The 6,395-nt window shown below is 34.0% G+C and overlaps 1 protein-coding gene and 1 pseudogene across 2 annotated transcripts in view; both read right to left on the reverse strand.

Annotated features, from left to right (window-relative positions):
- The window catches only part of NCOA6 (nuclear receptor coactivator 6), an 85,696-nt gene that overhangs the window by 72,713 nt on the left and 6,588 nt on the right, over positions 1 to 6,395 (reverse strand). For both annotated transcript variants that reach the window (XM_025039807.1, XM_025039808.1), the window contains exon 2: positions 2,276 to 2,353. The gene's annotated coding sequence lies outside the window, so the exon portion shown is untranslated. The remainder of the gene's footprint in view (positions 1 to 2,275; positions 2,354 to 6,395) is intronic.
- LOC112471274 lies at positions 1,414 to 1,532 on the reverse strand (annotated as a pseudogene).

Here is a 6,395-nt window from a genome sequence, read left to right on the forward strand (position 1 = left end):
TCCTTTAACACTGTTTGGCAGTTTCTTAAAAAGTTAAGATACTATACAATATAATTCAGCAATCCCACTGCTAAGGATTTACTCCCAAATAAATGAAAACAGGTCTACAAAAATATATATAGCAGCTTTATTCACAATCATCAAAACTAGAAACAACCCAATTGTCCATTACAGATGAACAGATAAACAGATTTATACAGCAAAATACTAGGCATGAAAAAGGAATGAACTACTGATGCATGCAACAACATGGATAAATATAAAAATCATTATACTGAGTGAAAGAAGCTAAACATAAGAGAGAATATAACATGAATGCATTTATATAAAATTTTAGAAAATGCAAAGTAATATAGTATAGGTGGGGCTCTGGGAGGGACGGACTACAAAGGAGTGTAAGAAACTTCAGGGTGATGGAAATTTTCTGTATGTCGGTTGTGTGGTTGTTTCATAATAAATACTATAAACTAATAAACACATTGTCAAAACTCATCAAAACAAGGTTCACTTTTAAATGGATGCATTTTATTGTATGTAAATTATACCTCATTAAGTTGACACACAAAAAAAAATCACCTTCTTTATCAAGCTTTCTTTAACTACATCTAATGCAGCTGATTTTATTATTCTACCTTAGTCCTGAAACAGTATTCTAGATAGATTACTCAAAATGCAAAGAATCCAGGGCTTCTTAAATTCTACAGTAGCTAAAACTTACAGAATATTGTTCTATATCAGATACTGTTCTGAGCATTCTGCATTATTAACTCAATTAGTCCCCTCAACAGCCCTATGAAGTAGACTCTATAACTGTATTTTACAAATTGAGGAAACTGAGGCACAGAGAAGAAACTTGGTTACAGTCATATAACTAAGAAGTGACAGAGCCATAATTTGAGCCCAGGCAGTCAGTTTCTACAGGCTGGGCTCTTCACCATCGCCCCACTCTATATCTCAGACCACCTAAGTACTAGGCAAAAGCATACTCTCAGCTCACTAGAGACTGATAGGTTCATTCACTCATTCAACAAATATTTAAGCATGCAATATGTGCCAGATATTGTCGTAAACGCTAAAGATGGAATGGTGAAGAAAAAACAAACATGGTACTTGCTTTTATGGAGCTTACATTCTAGTAAGAATTTAGATTTGAAGCGCAGGATTCTTAAATCAAAATATTTATCCCCTTATTTATATATTTATCTAAAAAAAAAGAGTCACAAGTTTCATAATGGCCAGATCTGCTTTAACCAGCTAAAGCAGAGGTGCTCAAACCTGTCTGCACTTTATTTTTTATTTTATTTATTTATGTATTTATTTTAGGCGAGGCAACCCTTAGTTGACCTCACAGATTTCAAGGACCTTGTCAATTTACAATCCCTTATTTATTTATTTTTTTAATTTTATTTTTTACACCTACAGCATCTGGTCTTCCTAGGTGGTCTCCCATCCAAATACTAACCAGGCCCGACCCTGCTTAGCTTCCAAGATCAGACAGGATCAGGCTTGTTCACGGTAGCATGGCTGTAGACCCCTGTCTGCACTTTAGATTCACCTAAGCATCTTTTAAAAATTCCAAAGCCCAAGTCATACCACCAGGCCAATTTAATCACAATGGGGTGAGGAAGGGGAAGTTGAGGGGTGAGAGGAAGACAAAGGCATCAGTAGTCTGCCAAGTTCCATAGGTGATTCCTATGTGAAGACAACCCTGGGAAATCACTGACCTGGAGTTATCTGAGTAACTGATAAAGTTCATTCATGGTGATTAGAGAGGTAGATAGATGAATGAAAAAAAAAACTACATACACTTGCCCTCTCTGAATCAGAAAACTTGCAGGGTAGCTTTGATTTTCTTTTTTCAATGTTATGAATTCTAAGAACATCAGAAAGAGGGCCAAATAAATATTTTCCTTCTTGGATTTATCCATGCCTCCATTACCATCCAGAATCATGAACAACTGAGATACTGATCTTTTCTTCTTTTCTTGGTACTTCCCATGTAACCAATAAAGATTTATGCCATATTACATATATCCAACATAACTAATAAAGACATGACTCAACTGCTTTTCTATGAAGCAGATCTTAATCTGGTCACCTTAGGTCCAATCCAAACAGGCCAAATGCAGTTTGCCAAAGTAAAATACAGACACTGAGATTAAAAATGCCTTCTTTTTTCAAAAAAGTAAAGTCTACTTTTAATTCAATCCTTTAAGTAGAAACCAAGTCTTTTAATAAATCAAACTTGCATTTGTGTTCTATAGAATCAACAGACCTGTTTAAGAACTCTCTGACCACTCTCAGAAAAGATAGTTAGGGGTTCAGTAGGACCCCTCGCCATTCCATCCAGGACCTAAACAGAAAAGAAAAAGGGCAAAGAGGAAGAAAAGAGATATCAGAAGACTATATAAGTCCAATAAACCTATTCAAAGTAAAATTTTTGTGACTGCCCAAATTCATTCTCTCTACCACTGTTTTGAAAAAGCTGTAAAAGACGAGATTGTCTACAATCTCAAGTCCAGGGTTTTTTCTTCTTTCTTTCTTTCTTTTTGCTTTTAAACAAGGAAAGCTCATCATAATCACCAAGGAAGCTTTTTCAAAATAGATCAGTAGTGATTACACTAGGGTATTCATTTTATAATTCATTATCCTTATGATTTGTGTATTTTGTGTTATGTATGTTACACTTTAATTAACAGACATTAAAAACAGATACAGTTGTCCTAGGCAGAACCCCTGAAGGACTCTAATTAAGTACAGAGCAGAAACAGAGTCCCGCCGAGGTTACATGACTTCCCATAGGTCACATATGTAGTTATAGAGTCTTTCTTGTCACTTTCCTACTCTTTTTGTAAAGCTGTAAATATGCTGATTATACTTTTTAATTTAACATTTACTTTCCCACTTGTACTCTGAAAAATCTTTATTATAAATGACAACTGTAAAAAACAAACAAGCAACAAATAAATGGAAAACACAGATGTCCTGGTTCACAACTGTGCACCATCACAGCTGTTGCACTATTCATATAAGAAAATTAAATAAAGCCTAATACCCATGAAACAATTTCCTAACCTTGACATGCACTTTTAAAAATGTTTTCAATACAAACAAATGTAAAACTGATTAATAGTAAATTCAACTGGGTGTATCTTGAGAATAGACTAGCATTATTTATGAAAATAAAAAAACAGGGTAACAGAATAGAGAGCTAGGCCAAGCTGGCAGGGTGTGCCCCGAGTTCTAGTCATGATCTTCTCATAAAGTTGTTGTATGTATGATTCTGGGCAGGACACAATCTTTCTGGGCCCAAGATTCCTAAATTATAAAATGAAAAGGTGAGCCACTATGCTAGAGCTAAACAGAATCTCAGGTTCCTTCTGGACTTAAGAAAACTCAAGGACTATTTATCAAGAACTTAAATTATTATTCTATATGCTCTCACTTTAACAAATGAATATCTCTATTCAAATGTTTTAAGTAGCTCTGTAAAATAAGAATCTTAGAATTCCTATAGTATCTGCCTTATAAACCTTAGTCTGGGCATTATACTTACAGTACTCAAGAAATTAAGTTGATCTTTTAACCACAGCCTCAAATGTAAACAACTAAATGTGAACTGTCAGACAATTTGCCATGGCACAACTAAAGTAAGATCCAATCCCATCCTCCCTATGCCTTCTCATGAAGTTCTTATAAAACTATTATATGCCTCCTATTCCCAAGTCCAGGGCTCTAAAGGAAAATTTATGCAACCTCCACCCAAATCAGAGAAATTTAGTTCCCTGAAAGGATCAATAAAATGCCTGTCAAGCAGATCAGCATTTCAATACTGTAACACTGGTTTGCTCTTGGTAGGGATAACAGACAATTTAATAAACTAGGGAATGTTAACATTAACTCTTAAATCTCAATCCTGACATGTTAATATAAGAAACAAAAGATAAATTAGTAAAATATGAAATCTGAGATCCCTAAAACTCGTGCTCATCCTAACACAGATATAGTTAATAATTTAATTATGTATATTATAAACCAAAAGAATAAATCAGAGGCTCAGTGAGATTTTTCCCATCGTGTTAGATACTATAGTAGGTGGATAAAGTAAAATTTAGAGAAAAACTACCTCATACATTATGTTCTAATTATGAACACCACCACGTTCTTTCAATCATAATAGAGCTATAATAAAAAAATAACACATCTAGAGTACCAGTCTTTTAGTCCATGCTCTAAATATACAAATGACATTGGAAAGTTGAGCAGATCCTACACTCTAGGAACTAATAAAAAATTCCCTAAAAATAACTTGATAAGAATCTGAACAGAGTAAGAACTAGAGAGCCATTGGCAATACTCTGGTCCAATACTCTCATGGAACAGATGGAAAAATTAAGGCTAGAGTGAATGACTTCTCCAAAACTTCTTAGTAGTAGGGAAGTCTTTCATTTCCTATGTGACACTTTGTTACTAATGAAATACTTAATTTTAAAAGAATTATAAAGGCACAAATACAATGATAATGAATGATGTCTTACCATATGACGATGGAAGAGAACTTTAAAGAACAATGGCTTTCTTTTTCTATTAAGTTTCCAAAGAGTTAAATCATGAGATTTGGGTCTAAGTTAGAGAAATTCTTACACCATCATTCTAGGAGTGCCACTGTTTCTTCTTCTGCAGGGTCTTAATATATTCGCAATGATAGTATTGTCAGGTTTTTCGTTTTGTTTTGCTCTTATAATTGTCACTTTTTAAATCAAATGCTGAAGTCCTAAGATCAGCTTTCATCTCCTGTAGCTACCATTTCATCATTATTGATGACTCAGATGATACACTTAGCAAATCTGCAGACAGAACTGTATTAGGTGAATATCCTAATACTTTCAAACATGGGTACAACATTCAAAATGAAACAACTAGAAAGACATTTTCTTCAAAGTTCAAATGAGATTATTTAAAAATTAGAAAATGTGATACTATGCTTATCTCTAGTGAACAGAGATAATTTTTTGATCGGAAAAGGAAATTCGATGGCAAGAGAACAGGTTTATTAATATTAAAAAACAAAGAAATAAATCTCTGCCCAAAATGAAAAAAAAGAGAGAATTAGGATTAAAAGTAATAACAATAAACAAAAATATAAAAATAAAATTTAAGAATTATTAACTTCAGGATGGGTTGTGATGACCTGGTAGTCATAGAGAAAATATCAACAGACATAACTTGGTAAAAATTAAAATAGTCTATATGTCAAAAGAAACCACAAAGTTAAAAGCAAAATTATAGCCTGGGATAATATATTTGCCCCCTATAACAAAAAGGAGTTAATATCCCAACTACACTAAAGCACCTGTAAATTGATTAAAAAATAAAAAGTTAACAACTCAAGAGAAAAATAAGAACAGTAAAAGATGACTTGCAGAATAGGAAATGCAAATATCCAATGAATATATGCAACTTATCAATGATCCGGAGTATTAAAATTAAATAAGAAAACTTTTCACCCAGCTGATTAGCAAAAACTAAATAGATACTTGTTATCCAGTGCCAGTGAGAAGAACTGCAATAACCTCTATTAAAAATAACCTGGCAGTTCATAATACTGAAATAAGCTTATCTTTTAACTCATATTTGGGAATTTATCCTACAGAAGTAAAAGCTCCATTTCTTTCCCCTCTTTAATTCCCCCTCCCACCCCCTCACACACACACATACTTTCACCCATGACCTATGGATATTGCCATTTCCCATGAAGAACTATATCTCTGAAGGCGGGGCATCTCCTCCCACAGATCGCCGCGTGCAGGGCGGGGGGGATGGGCCTGGCGCACCAGGGAATGGTCCGTGGCTCCACCTGGGGTGCAAACCCAGGACCTGCTGTGTGTAAAGCAGACGTGCTAACCACTACCCTATGGAACCACCCCTCCACTTCTTAAACGTATATGAACAAGGATGTCTACTATTTGTAATGGAGAAAAAAATCAGAAACAATCTGAATGTTCATTGAGAGAAACTTATGTAAATGGAATACTATGCAGCTGAAAAAAGAATCAGATATCTATTTAATCATATAAAAAACATGATATCCTATAAAGTAAAAAAATAGAAGTTGAAGAATGTGTATGGCATCATGATAACCTTATAAAATAAGAGAAAATGAATCAATATGTACATTTGTGTTTTTAAGAGCATAGAGAAAAATATGGAGGAAACACAGGGCTATGATGCTTGGGTAGCTTACAGGATAGGAACAAGAGGAGAGACAGTTGGTTTTTTCTTCATGTACCTCAAATGATGCTCAGCTTTTCTCAATTAGCCTATACTGCTTTCGTAGTTTGAAAGAAAGTACTAGTTGAGTATAACAAGAAGAAATAAGAAAAAAAATCTTTAAT

The sequence above is a fragment of the Pteropus alecto genome, unplaced genomic scaffold, assembly GCF_000325575.1.
Source record: "Pteropus alecto unplaced genomic scaffold, ASM32557v1 scaffold45, whole genome shotgun sequence".
NCBI classification, from domain to species: Eukaryota; Metazoa; Chordata; class Mammalia; order Chiroptera; family Pteropodidae; genus Pteropus; species Pteropus alecto.